General features: G+C 39.2%; 1 protein-coding gene across 1 annotated transcript in view; it reads left to right on the top strand.

Annotated features, from left to right (window-relative positions):
• tspan9a (tetraspanin 9a) overlaps window positions 1–15,604 on the top strand; it is a 222,225-nt gene that overhangs the window by 21,435 nt on the left and 185,186 nt on the right. Inside the window, exon 2 of the mRNA XM_086028878.1 lies at window positions 4,778–4,835. The gene's annotated coding sequence lies outside the window, so the exon portion shown is untranslated. The remainder of the gene's footprint in view (window positions 1–4,777; window positions 4,836–15,604) is intronic.

Here is a 15,604-nt window from a genome sequence, read left to right as displayed (position 1 = left end):
TTATTCCTAGGGTGAAGACCAAAACCCACCGTTTGGTCCTCAAGTTTGGAATAGCCTGCCAGAGGACGTCAGGTCCGTAGAGACTGTTGATATTTTTAAGAGGAAGCTCAAGACCTACCTTTTTAGTTTAGCTTTTAAATAATTGAAGTAATTTATTTATTTTTTTCTTTTTATTGGGGATTATTTTTACTTTATCATAATTTATCATACTGATTGTAGTTCTTAGATTATATTACTGTTTTGTCTTTTACTTTTGTTGTTTTCTGTTGTTGTTAGCTTTTAGCTCCAGTGTTTCCTCATGGGGGGCCTCCACGTTGGGGGTGGTGGCTGCCCTTCCCGCGGGGGGCGTCATCGCAGGGGCTCTTTAGGTCCAGGTGACCGGGGGCCCCCACACTAGGTGTGGGGTCTCCCCGGCTGATCTGGGCCAGGGGTCTCTGTGATGGTGGCACTCCCCGTGTCATTCCCCTCAGCGTGAATGAGCCCCCGTTGGGTACCCTTTCCTCATATGGTCTCTCCGTGCCTTGTTAAGTCTTTTTTAACACAGTTTATCAAGTTGTGTGCTTTTGGTGTGTGTGTGTGTGTGTGTGTGTGTGTATATGTGCGAGTGCTGATGTACTGGCGGATATATGTCTTTGGGTTTGTTGGGAGGGAGGGCGGGAGTGGGTCTTCCTTTTATGATGTGTTTTGGACATTTTTATTGGACAGCACTTTGAGTTGCATTTTTTTGTATGAAAAGTGCTATAAAATAAATTTGATTGATTGATTGATTGAATATTTGAGATTGCTTTATATATTTTGCGTGTTATTTCCAAACTTTTGCATTATCATGCAATATGTTTTCAGTGTTTATTGCTTTATTTTGCAATAAAATAATTAGTGTAAAATACCGCTATTTTAGGAGGAAACAAAAGACTTCCACTTCCGGGTTGTTTAATTCTACCTCAGAGCTGGCAAAGATTTTTACTGTCTAAAAATGCCCCACAAAGGGCATCGTTTGCATGCAAAGGGAAAAGGTTAGTTAACAAAACAAAATTGCTATCCACCCTTTTCCTACGCCAATACATACATTATCCCGGATTACACACACAAGACAGGCTGGGGGTGTTACAGTCAGTGAAATGGCATCCTGACTCCTGTGGCTTCCATGGTGTTACATGCATTGAACCACTAGAGAGCAGACTATCCCTGTGCAATGTTACTGCTGCAAAGGCACATGAAGGCGGCTCCGTGGTATCGCAGAAGAGAACAGTGGTCTTGCTTTTTAAAAGAACCCAACACAACACGTAAGTCAGTACTTGACCCTGGTGAGGGACGAATAGAGTGACTGACAAAAAAAACACTTTCGTCCTTCCTTAGTCCGTTCTTTCACAAAATGGGTGTCCGTCCGGGACAGAATGCCGGTCTCTGTTTATTTGTATAGCACCTCATCATACAACTCAAAGTGCTTTACAGTAACAATAAAACCAGACAACAAACAAAGACATCAACAAACCCAACTACCCACCAAAACTATTAAAAATGCTGAGAGATGGCTGACCACAGGACACCAGAATAAGGACACACCGTCTCATGCATGTATCATTCCTGCAGATACCATATGATACGATATCGGACGATGTCGGTATCGGACAGTACTCTAGGCCGCAACATCAGTATTGTATCGGAAGTGAAAAAAGTTGTATCGGGACATGCCTATTGGCCATGCACATGACACAAGTTTGCAGTGTACACACTGTGACTTGCCTCAGTTGCTGTCAGACACATGATTTACATTCTGCAGCATGTGTTTATGCTAGGCTACGTCTTGTTTTGATTCATTGGTGTTAAAGTGATCACAGAGCTGAGATGGTCTATTTTTCAATAACACGCTCAATGTATGTATTTTTTTAAGCAGGAAAATGATATTAGCTTGTATTCTAACTTTTATCAATTTGTTTCGGAGAAATCAGTACAAAATTAACATGTTCAGGAACGCCTACAAAAAATTAGCAATTTGACCACAACCCCTCCCCGCGCCTCATGCCTTATGTGAAGACATGATAGGGACCGATTACATTTTGTCACAATATTTGTCAATATTGTCAAAATAACTGGGATCAATCGGCCCCAATACATGTGGACATCTCTACTATGACCTCTCAAAACCTCACAAATCAATTAGCCTTTCCATGTCTGACCAAAAAGAGCAAGAAATTAGCAGCCTACATGCGTCTGAGGTGCACTTGTCACATACGTCGTTTCATGTCATAAGTCCCCAAGATACTCAAACACATTGCGTTCGGAGAAGCTTTTTCATTAGCTGAATTGCTCATAGGTTGTTACGCGAAACAGAGAAGAATAACAAAGTACAAACACAAAGAGAATGCACAAACAGAACACAATACAGAAAGTACAACTGGGCTACAGTAGGAAAGTGCAAATGAATTTTAGTGGCAATTAATCACTTTCAGACACCAGGTGACAACAGATCGTGACAAACCGAAACAAGGAACAACACAAATCAAGCCTCCCTGCGATGATGTTGACAGCCTGAGATGGAGAACCAAAAAAACCACGCGCCAAAAGTGGGCGTGCCCATTTGCGGCTTTAGTCATCACAAAAAGCCCATAAATCACTACATATTCTTTTAGGGGGTGAATTTTAGTGCTGACATTATTTTTTCACACAGACCTATTATATATAAATGTTGATGTTCAGCCCAATCAAGTGCCGATTTAATCCAACATGTTTATTCCAAGTTTACTAAGGCAGGTGTTAACATGACATCCTGCCTCGACAACATCATTAGACTCCCTTTAGTTTACACTACAAAAAGTATAAGACTTAAAATCACTGTCACTGTTTCATTAATTAGCACTTCAGGCTTTATCGCATGGCATGTTTGCCATGCCAAGGGCATGTTTCGCAAGTCTCACGTTTTAGTGTACTGTAAATGCCAAATGCATCAAGTTTCTGCATGTGAACTCAGCGCAAATGTGTCTTCACATGCCACTGAAGTGTAAAACTTGGAAATCTGTCAAGGAGTAAATATTGATCCGAACCACATTTCAAATTTGGCATAATCCAGCAACAGTATTTGCTTTTTTAAGTAATCAATTTCAATTTGCATCTACAAGTTGAATCTCCTGTATTCTGCCTTGGGGCCCTTTTTAAATGAGAACAGGTCAACATAAGATACCATATTTTGACAAACGTCTGTCAAATGTTGTCCAAAAACTTCATAAATATCATAAATAAATGAGTGAAAAATAATGGGGAAATGTAACTTCTTTGCCTCCATAAAGCGTGCAGTTGTGAAACCGCATTAGAAAACCAAATGTCTCCTTGGCTTTGGATTTCAAAATAAACGAGAGAGGGAAATTCATAAATAAATGCCACCACTCAGGCTCATATTTTCTCATTTTCAACTTCTTTCATCATATTTCGATTCCTCTTCATTTATTTTTCTGTACTTTGTAACTCCTTCCAGTCATCTGTTTGTAACGAGACCTGTTAAATAAAATGTTTCGCGATGCACCTGCTTTGACTTTGTGGTTGCATGTCACACCGACCAAGTATTCAAGGATTAAGTCATAGCCAGTGGGAATGTCTTTTCGCTGGACCGTTAGGCCAGTGCCACTGGTTTTGGACCAACTAATATTTTATGTATGATAGTTTCACGCTAAAGTCAGACTTCAAAGTTGTCTCGTGCGTCCATTCAGATGGCCCATATGTCTGTTGTTAAATATGAGCTCACAGGCCATGGTTTTGCTCTCCTTTAGACTGTCGCTTGAATTTAACCATTTAGTGGTCACTTATTGAACTAGTAAATATGAATGAATAATAATGCTATTAATGCTATTAATAATGATAATACAGCTGGGATAGGCTCCAGCACGTCCACGACCTTTGTGAGGATAATAATAATAATAATGATAATAATGATGATAATAATGACAATAAAAGTAATAACAATAGTAGTATTTACTCATGTTTTATTCTTGTTTTATTTTTCTGGATGAAGTTTTTCTAATAATGAAAAAGTCTTACAGGCCTTGACCTATACTAAAAATACAGTAGATGCTATTTCAAAATGTATTGATGATGATGATTATTTCATTGTATGAAGTGCTTACCCCGATAAGGAGCCGGGAATTCAATTCAATTTGGCAATTGTAACCTTGGAACAATATTTCTTATGATACTGTACATTTCATTAAAAATGAGAGCGCTGAACAAATTTAAACACAGTCATTATGTCAGGGGCAAAGAAAGTGTTTGGAATGTACTTTCAACTGAAACAAAACCAAATATTTGCCCAGAGCCATACACATGTACATGTTTAAAACACAACGCAGCAATGGGAAGCAAATGAAACCACACTGTGATGAGTCTTTATTGGTAGGAACATTTCATCAGGTCTTTATTTACAGTGTTGTGTACCTACAAAACTTCAGTTGCTGTTGTAAGCAATAATATCAATGCTGGTACGCTGCTTTGCCAAATTGGTGTAACAGACTTATCCGGTTGTGGTCAAAATAGTTGTGTAAAGACGCATGGGCAGCAGGCAAATGTATGTTGAGTAGGAGTGAATCTGTGCGCTCATGTCCAGTGGCACATTTATGCGTGCATAACTTTCTTTTCATTTTGGTTTTCTTGCGCCAATGCCATCAGTATATCATTTCCTTACCATCTACTTTCATAAGCATATGACATCATTGTTCCTTGAAACCCTTTTTTGAATTAGCGGTAGAGTCAAAATAAGGAACTGGTCTTAGCATCTGCCTTTCTTTGACAGGCTGTCGCAGGCGAGCCCGGTGGAACCATTTCCCTTGTTTCCAGCTGCGTCTGAGCAGGTGAGGAATGACGCAAGCTTCCACTTTGCTTTTTTAATCCACTGATGCAGTCATGGCTGCGGATCCTGTCTTTGTCTTGAAATGTTTAAGATAATTGGTTCTAAGGATATGTAAACTCCCCTTTTGGGGGTTGAAATTAAATACAGTTGAAAACATAGAGTGTTTGACTTATTTAATTAACCGCCACCCAATGTAAGTCTCAGACCACAACAGCCCTAAAATAACAGCCTTTGTAATTTTTTCAAATCTTATTTTGTTATGTTTCTGCATATTTTAATGCTAAAATTATCTAATTCTTGTTAGAATATAATTATGGATGTTGTATATGGATGTCATCATTAACTATTCTACACACAAAAAAACCTTTAAAAAATCAAAGCACATTATTTCTAGATTAAAATGTCCGATTAAAGTTATTTACTTGCATTCCTGAACAGGAAAAACACACACACACACACACCCATACACAAGTGGTTGGATGTTATGCTTCATTTAATTTCTGACAGAGAAGCCCGGTGATCCAGCTCAAATCTGGGTCGAAAAAGATTCAGTTTGAAGTTCAAAATTCCACATTCCTTTACAAAACGGTACAAGACATAGAGCCCATTGAAATTGAAAGAGGCCACATTATAGTACTTCATGTTTATGATTGACTTCTTATTTTTAGACAGGTGATCTGATAAAAGACTTATGATGGTTATGAAACAACAGAATATACGTAATAGAAACATATGTAATGTAGTTTTATTGTAGTTGTGGGTGTTTCCAAGTTGCTCTTTGGTGTTTTATATTGAAGAGACTGCAGGACGCACTATATTCTTGAAACTTAAAGAGGGCTGAGTTGACTTTTGGGAAACGTTTCCTTGTCCGATAACCTACACATGTGCACAAACAATCCTGCTGAATTACTGTTATTATGGTATTTTTGACTAATACATAAAATAGAATTGAAAGTCATTATTGTTTATTTATTATTAAATAAAAACATTCAGTGTTGGAGTCAAAAATAGTGAGGGAAAGGTTTCTTCACTTCTGGCCATAAGTATGTATTTTTCTTTCAAAGTGACAAACAAAGAAACCCAGAAAGTTGCACACAATTAGTATTTCAGCAGCTTTTGATTAATGTGTTTTGCTTCTTAGATGTGTAAGAGCGCTTGTAACCATACGTCTCGGACAGCAGCCCACCCTCTCGACATGAAACCTTGTAAACATCATTACAGACAGTTGTGTGATGGTTTTGCAGTGGAACTATAAACAAATAGGCATGACCTTAACTCAGAAGTAATTCATTTCGTTTTATTTATAGGCCCCTTTCTGGGCACCTAAAGACACTGTATAATGGAATAATTTCAGAGAAGCAAAACAAAACACGGAAATAATGTAATCCATCCGTCCATTTTGCCTTTTGCAAAAGGTGAGTTGGAGTTGTGAGCTTATCTGATTGTGGGCGAGCGGTTGATGAGGCTAATGCAATTATGACAACAACACGATTGCATATACTGTAATAACAAATATATTTTTCTTATTAATGTTCTTCACGTTATTATAATAAACATTGTTTAAAGGAAATAATCATCTCGTTTGGGGGACTATGATGTGCATGTAGGGGGCAGTTATATTTGCAAGCCAATTTGTTATTCCTTAATATAATTTGATTTAATTTTACTTTAATTTAATTTAATGTAATTTTATTTTATTTTACTTTCATTTTAGTGATACATTTTTATAATGAATTCCAAATGATTTGTGTTGCCTGTGGAAGACAAACTAGGGAAGGTTTTTGGGTCCCTACTGATTTTTTTCATATGCAAACCAAAACTCAACTTCCAAAAGGGTGTTTGTTTGTTAGAATTTTGGAAAGTACACCATTATTTAAATTAAAGTATTGGTCTTTGGTGATAATCTGCACTCTTAGCAATGTTCTAGTTGAACTTGACTTGGGGGTTTCTTGATGATGTAAATGGCCACATGGAAAGGTTCAGATCCTGAACCAATGTTTTTTTGGTTTTGACAAATACTAAAAAAAAATTCTGCTTGCAATGAAATGGACACTGTTACTCAGCACAGTACTTAAGCGCTTAGGTGATTCAGTGTCAAAGCAGCAAGTAGCCGACTTTGCTTTGATCTAACAGGAGACAGTGATAATATTGGACAGTGTCGGGGGGCATCCACTCAGCAGGCTTGTTAAGTCATCCGAGAACTGCGCTTCTAGATTGTTGCGCTTCACTTTAGTGACGGTACATCTGCATTGTCTGTCAGTGCCGAATAAAGACATACATCATCAAGTATGGCCTGGCTGGACCGACCCGATCTGGAGGCAAATAACAGCCAAAGGTTGCAACTGTAAATCGGAATCTGAAGTAGAAACTTTTGGTCATGCAGGTTTTGACTTTTAGAGTCAAAACTCATTTTGTACTTTGTACATGAGTTGAAGTCCGCTCCCAGCATCATGCATACTTGATTTAGTTTTGTTCTGTTGTGTAAATGAAGTAATAGTTTTGTAACCAAAGTATTTGAAACATGAATACATTACAACCACAATAACAACAGAATTGTTGAATTAATACCGCTCTGAGTGGATCACAACATTCGTATTCTTGTGAGGGCAGAGTTTTTGATACACCCCTTGTGTTCAATGTGGTATTTGGTCGTATTCAACTAAATAATAGAATCTTTATTTTGAAATTGCAGCTGTGTCATGTGTCATCTTCCAAACCGCTTATCCTGTACAGGGTCGCGGGGAGGTGCTGGAGCCTATCCCAGCTAACAATGGGCGAAAGGCAGACTACACCCCGAACTGGTCGCCAGCCAGTCGCAGGGCACACACAGACACTGTCACTGAGCGGGAATCGACCCCACGCTGCCCGCACACAACTCAGGCGTGTGTACCACTACACCATTAGTGACCCAAATTGCAGCTAAACTAAATTTTTAAATGAGTTGTGACAACATTTTCATGTTCTATAAATATATCTACAGCAAAAGAAGTGTTGGTGTTATTTCAATGCAAAAATTACACATTAAATAATATTTCTGATAATGACACAGTTAGGGTTAATTTTGTGTATTACAGTTTGAGATGATAAAAAGGAGTGTGATGCCTTTCAGGCGTGGCCAATCAGTACATTGAGGATGAGGGCAGCAAGGCGGGTTTCTGCAGGCCTATGTGGAGTAGATGGAAAAGTCACAGTATTTCAGAGGCCCAATTTATGTTCTCTGTGTAAAAAAACATCAAAGCTTGGCTTCATTGCTCCTCGTCACCACAGAGCTCCCCTGCCTCAGTGTTTGATGGCTGTGTCAGCACACCACAACACAACATCCTTCGGTTGGTGGGGCCGAACGGGTTCACTGAAGAGCCTGGCCTTAAATCAAGCTAAGGATACTGCTTAGTGAATATATATATAGTATAGAGTGTGTAAGCTGGAAAAATGCATGGAATGTTTTTTTGTTTAAATCAACTAAATGCATAGTTATGGTCAGTATTATTGTTTGTCCATTTGGATTTTTGTTATGGGCAAGTAAAACTGTAAAACTTCATTGAGAGTATCAACACACATCACATCACACATCAACAAAGGAATTCAAAAATAAAATGATACATTTTAACTGAGTAGCATCATCACAAGCCTTTGTTTGGAGCCTAGATACTTATTTTGAATTCACAAAATCACCAATAGCGGCCCAGGCTTAGGTCATATTAATTGACCAACTAAAATATAACCTTCTAATCAACAGTCAAATTATTTAGGTATGCCCATAAAGTCTCATAATTCTGATCATCATTATTTTAAAATTTGAAAACAAGTATTAAGTAACACTTTGTAGATATTATCGTTGTATATCCATCCATCCATTCTCCGAGCCGCTTGTCCTGACAAAAATAACTTTAAAACACACTACTAGGTAAGGTTTGGTCTTATTTCACTGTTGTGCTTGTAATTCAAGCTGCAAACGTTCTGGCGTTAACCTTGCCTTGTGCACCACCTCGTGACATTCAAGTGACACTGCATGCAAAAAAATAATAATCATACCATGTCAAACACAGAGGCATTCTGCTGGTGTTGGATGTATTAGTAAGATCAACCTTCTTACTTTCTTTCTTTCTTTCTTTCTTAGAGAGAGAGAGAGAGAGAGAGAGAGAGAGAGAGAGAGAGAGAGAGAGAGAGAGAAAGACCAATGGCGTGGAGGTTGATCTGAAAGCACCCATTTGCTGTGTCTACGTGCGTGCGTGTGTGTGAGCATGTGTTGAAAACAGTTGTCAGAGCGGCCATCAATCAATACCACAAAGGTGGTGACACACCAGCCCGAAAGACCTTGAATGTTTTGCCAAAGCTTGTTGACGGGCAGGGTTGCCGGACTGACGATTGTTTTGATCTAATTCCTACCACTAGGAGTCAGTGTGACCATGTCACGTGAACACACAAGAAAAAGGAAGCCCTCATGTCCTTTCTGAGTGTGGTATTTTCTTCATGGTTATCCCTGCGGGAACACTGCGTAGTGTGAATCCGTGTGATTTTGCTCTGTCACTTTCTTTGCTTTCCAATGCGTTTCAACTATGGGGTGACTTTAACCTGTTTATATCATTTGCATAAGCCGACTTCACAAATCTGCGCTTGCCCCTGCGTCTTGCACAGAGAGCTGCCTTTTCAAAAGGAATAGTAAATGACTACATTTACGCTCTCAGTCTATTTCAGGCTCGATGATGACAATTCTCATGCATGGTAATGAAAAAAACTTGTCAGTATGATGTCAGACAACCGTGTGATGTGATGTGACCTAATGTGGCAACAGTAGCGATTCATCAGCACTGTCCTCCTCCTCTCTTCCCTCAGTGGGAGCAATTCTTCAACCCTCTGTATTGATCCACCTTTGGCCAAAGTTCTGCTTTACCCACCCGCTCTGTAATGACCATGATCAGTCTCAGTCCTCAGCCCAGCTGCTAATGAGCCCTGCACTTTAGGGTCAGAATTCGCATGGAAGTGTAAAAAGAGGAAGCGTAAGAGTGGCTTGGTAGGTGGACACTCTTGGCATGAGGAGGACGGAACATGGAATGCTTGGGCAGGAAGCGCAGTGACAGCCGTAGATGCTTTGTGGTCAAACTTCACATGACTATCTGCATGCAGGGGAGCATAAGGGTAATATTATCCCACCCACCATGATGCATATGAATGCTTGTGCATGGGATAAATTTAGCCATGGCCTCAGGCAGACTGATCCTCATGACAAGCACCGAAATGGACTTAGAGTAAGTGTTGGGACACATCAGACAGTATACTTCAAACTAAAAGTCAAAAGTAAATAACATAATGACTTTGATCAGATTGCAGTAACTTATGTAAACAAATAACGGATATCTAAAATTAATGTTTTGAAATGATTGCATACATTTGCACCACATATACATGTACGCCACTATAACTGTATGATATTTGTTCAAGAAAAGCAGTTCCATTCAACTTTATGGTAATGAGTGATGGACAAGCTACTTGGAAAATGTAGTGAACTAAGCCACAAGCTGGTCTACATTAAATATATCTTAACTACACTGAAGCTACCCACCACTGAAGTTTTTCAAGCAAAGCTACAAAAAATGACAAAAGTAGTTTCTGTGTAAACGACCACTGTATGCAATTCAGGGTGTCCCCCGCCTACTGCCCGAAGACAGCTGGGATAGGCTCCAGCACGCCCGCGACCCTTGTGAGGAGAAGCGGTATGGATAATGGATGGATGGATGTTTTGTTGTTAATAAAAATATGTGAACACATGTCATTGAAAAACATGTATTATACTGTAAAAGTAGAAAGTGTCACATTTTATATATTGCCATCCTCACCACAAATGTTGATTAGTAGAACTGAGATCATTAAAAAAAACAGGCTTAACTGATTTTTGATTGGTTAAAGCTAGACTGAAGATAAATAACTGTTTTTAAGATGATAGTTGTACATAATTCTTTAAAACAACATATTTACATGTTGTTTTATTTCATATAATTTATCACGGCCAATTTAAGATGAATCATCTTTGATTGATTACTTAATTACAAACAACACTGCATTTGCTGAAATATCCTTGGGTAGTCTTTGCATTTGAGCCAATTACCTTGGTGTTTGCTCTCTAGTGGAGACTGTTGTTTTCACTAGCGGATAATCATCCTCATGGTTTTTTTTTTTCACAAAAATCTCTGTCAGCCTGTTCATAATTGCAGGTTTATGGTATGTAGCTATATTTCTACAAATGAGGATGAGAGTTCTGCATCGTACAGATTGCAGTTTGATGTGGCGCTTATGTACTTTTCAGCCATTTGAAGCGGATTGTGCATTTGCCATTAAAAAAAGGGAAATAAATAATTCAATACCCCACACTTACAGTATGTGTGTGTTAAATGAGTAACTGAATAAAATGCAGAATGTGGTGTTTAAATACTACATGTGTGCAAGTCGTGTGAGTGAGTCCATTCTTAACAACTAGCTCCATTTTTTTGCTCTTTGTTTCTAATTTTTCTTTGGCATGGCTTTTATTTATCTCTGTGGTCTCAACTATTATTTCATATTTCCTCAGCGCCATAAACAATAGCTGAGTCTGGCAGTGAGTCCAATTTCCATTGTCATTATATGACAGCTTGGGGGCGATATATTTTCCCTTTAAGGCATAACACAATAAAACAATGTTTGCAACAGTGCTAACAGGGCACCTGTTCTGCCCTAAAAATAGTACTTTGTTAGTTCAAAAAAAAGAGCTTAAAATTTAAAACCCTTTTTTTATGTTTATGAACTGCAATACCTTTGTGTAAGCCTATCTATTTTTGTGTGAACTGTGGTCTTGCAAAGCCCTTTGATCACTCTTTTGTGATGAAAAGCTACAGTAAATAAACTTGACCTGACTTAGCTCTATGCCAGGGGCGGAGCCAGAACGTGGCTAATGGGGGGCCCTGGGAAAATCAGGGTCGGCCTGAATATTTCTCTATGAGCACATTCCTCCTGTACCGACACATCGTATGTTTAAATAAAATGATCAAAGGGGAAGTCAATGCAAACATTTCTTTTTCAAGAATATGTTCGATGCAAGTCTGATAAATATTGCGTTTGTGGAATAAGTGTTACTCCACTCGTTTTTTGCCATTTCTGGGGGCCGCCATTTTGTCTTCTGTCGACTGAAAATGACATCAGAACTGCTCACAACGACCAATCACAGCTCAGATTCAGAAAAAAGGTCAGCCGTGATTGGTTGTTGTAAGCAGTTGTGATATCATTTTCAGTTGACAGAAGACAAAATGGCCGCCCCCTGAGATGACTAAAAACTAGTGCATTTTGCTGCTCAATTTATATTCCACAAACGCAAAATGAATCAGAATGCTGCTGTTCCTGCTGGGAACATATTCTTGAAAAAATATGTTTGGGTTGACTTCCGCTTTAAGTGAATAATGTGAAGTTCAGATCTTCCTTAGACAACCACAATTATGCCATTCTTAATATTCAGTTAAAAAAAAAAAAGACAATGAAACACAAATTCAAAAATGATTTAATAACAATTTTCAAAAAATTGAAAAGCATATATTTTTTCATGAATCTCACTGGGTGCGCAGTCTGTCAATCTGGGTGGGCCTGTGCACACCCAGGCCCACCCATGGCTTAACCCCTGCTCTATGCTCAAAGATTGTTTTTCATCTAAACTTGGTTTGCTGGTTGCTGGTTTGTGCTGCAATTATTTTTATTATTTACATCAAAAGTTTACACTCAAATGTGGGGGAAATTTGGCATTTATTTTTACACCTATTAAACATACATTCTATGGCTGGCAGTATGTAACTTTCCATCCATTTTCTCAAGGACTTGTCCTAATTTGGACCATTGGTGACCTGCATCCTATCCCAGCGAACTTTGGGTGTCAGGCGGGCCACACATACCTTGGACCGGACGCCAGTCACTACTTTTAGGAATGTGGAAAAAGTGAGCCCTGGGAGAACATCCAAATTCCGCACAGGAAAGAACGAGCGGAGATTTAACCCCCAAAAACTCTAGTGTGAGGCAGTGCTAACCTCTAAATCACTGTTACTTTCAGTTACTATATATGTGAACATGAATACTATTTTTTATTTCTAATGACAAAACTGCTGGAAACTATATTCAGGAATTGTATTTCTCCTTGGAAGCATCGAGTGAAAATATTGTATTACAGATGCTGTGGAATGTGCGTTCAAATGAATATGGCACGGAAAAACATTCTCCATCTTTAGTCGTAAATCACATTTCTTTTTATTCTTGTATTTATGTGTGAGGGCAACTTCCTCTTGACAGCATTCAAATACGCGTCATGAGTCTCACACAAAACACTGCATGTTTACAAAAGGTTTTCAGTGATGTTAAATATAGACAGATAAATGAAACTGGCCAAAGGCTTACATTTTTATTCCATGTGAGCTAAATTATATTGTTGATTTTATCTCGACTTCATCTGAGCAAAGAGATTTTTTTTAAATACATACAATACAATGGGATCTTTCGTTCACATAGGGGCATAAAATGTGGTCACTGTCCAATACCTGTAGTGGCTTTCTATAAACATTTTATTGTCTGTATGTGTGTGTGTTTGTGTGTGTTTTATTTGTTGACATTGGTTAATGGCGAAGCAGCCTCTCACATTCCAAAAACATGCTTCTGAGGTAAACTGAAAACTCTAAATTGTTTGTCGAGATGTGCCCCGTGATTGATTTATGACATGCCAAGGGTGTAACCACCTCTGGCCTGAAGTCAGCTGGAATTGCCTGTGACGCTAATGAGGAAAAGTGGTAGAGAAAATGGATGAATACGTTATTGGCAAAATCTTTATGGAAAATACTTCAGACCGGAAGCAATGCTTAATCATCTGCATATTGTACTATAATTTGAGACAACTTGGCAAAGGGAATATACTAGAATTTTAATTTGTTTGCATTATTTAAAGAGTGGCTTAATGTCGGACATGCACTACACAGCTTCCATTTATATACGCTCACTAATTGGAGGCAACACTCTTCCAAAGCTTTGATTTTCTCTCCTATCATCAGCTGTTGTACCCCACTACAACAACAGACTGTGACTAATTCCTGGCATAACTTATTGTCTAAACAAAGAGTCTCTGTCTCTGTGAATTTGGGCCCTTGTACCACTTGCGCCACAGGTGTGTTTGTTTTGATGTCTTTAGCTCTCTGCATTGTTGTTATGGCTTTCTGCACACCCCTTGCTCAGATCACGGGTGGTCCCATTGCAGTACTAAATTACCAGCGACCAGAATGAATACTTGTATGACTTAGAGCGTGCATAGAAAAGATGTATCTTTCCATGTGAGGTATTTGGTGTGGATTGCTAACCTACCCATATTTGGCCATTATGGGATTTGGTCACAGCCATCTTGATGTGATTCAAATCTTTATAACAGGTTTCCTTCATGACCTCCTTGATCTTGAGAAAGAGGAGAGAAATAAATCGTACATAGCCAGGTCGTGTGAGTTGGGAGGTTGCTCCAGCACCTCAATGTTCTTCAGCCATGAAACGCTCAGTGCATTGTGAGCAGGCACATTTTCGTCTGCCACAACTCTCGCCTCTTCTTGCATACAGGACGAAGCAAATGACGCATAATGTCTTTGTAGGCATGCTGGTTAATGGTCTGCTTCAAACTAAAGGGAAAACTCATAGTTTAGTTTGAAATATATCTTTTGTGACACCGTTCATCCACAGGGCTTGAGTGGAACTCTTTAGTCAGGATGTTTAAATTAAGTTAGACTTGCTGTGGATTGTTTGGCTTTCGCAGAGGTCTGTGAGTCTATATAGATTGAAAATCTAGGTGTGGAGGCGTAGAAGACGTGGCATTTTGTGTAAGGGCAGAGACGGTGAAGGCATGTGAGTGATAGCGGACAGGAATGCTTCTGACACTGTGACTCAGTGTTCATTCAGCATGCACTCTCTGTCATCTTTCCCCTTTTATTTGTGTCACATGTGTTTTGGCCGGTCTTGATTTGTCGCTGCAAATGCAGACCAGTTGTATCTCCTGAGAGAATTCAGAACTGATTTTGCACCGTGCACACATGGTGGTCTTTGTACGCCTTTCACTACAATCCCCTGCCATCTGGAGTCACTATTGTCGTTGAGTTTTTTCAGCTGTGATTTATGTTCTGTATAGAATTGGCGGCCAGGGTTCTTCGAATGGATTTCTCCTCACCAAACCCAGGGCATCCAAGTAAAAGTCATAACCTTCATGAGTCATTTATGCGTTTGTTTCATTTCTTTGTCAGTCATATTTTCCAGAGGCACTGACTCCATATTAAAGCTGGACTTTACACGATACATGACAGCATTATGATGGTGACATTTAGGCTAACTAAGACTGAATGCGCATGTACACATCTGTGTCGAGGGCGGGTGTTACATTGCATTCAATTGGATCTCTCAAAAGCCGCTGAGAGTGGTCACCAAGATACAGAGTGGGTAAACATTGGCCTGATGCCAGGGAGACAGCGTGGAACCCAATTTATCACACCCCTTTGTTGGAGTATCATGCTATGTGGTACCACTACATTGTCTCTCCCTCACCATTCCTGCCTCCTACTTGAATCATTCTCTCTAATTAAAAAGGTAACTTCGAAAATACTAACATAGCAGTGTTATAATTAGCGGGGCATATTAAAATCACAACTGTGAAGCGTGCCATAAAAATCATCTGCTGCGTGCCACCTCCGCCTTGCCAAATGAAAAAAGCTTAAAGCGTTTTAGCGTTTCATTGCCGCAGTCCCC

The sequence above is a fragment of the Filicampus tigris genome, chromosome 4 (genome assembly GCF_054856515.1).
Source record: "Filicampus tigris isolate MCC_2025a chromosome 4, RoL_Ftig_1.0, whole genome shotgun sequence".
NCBI lineage: Eukaryota > Metazoa > Chordata > Actinopteri > Syngnathiformes > Syngnathidae > Filicampus > Filicampus tigris.
Note: the sequence above shows the minus strand (reverse complement) of the source record. Positions and strands in the feature narration are given on the sequence as shown.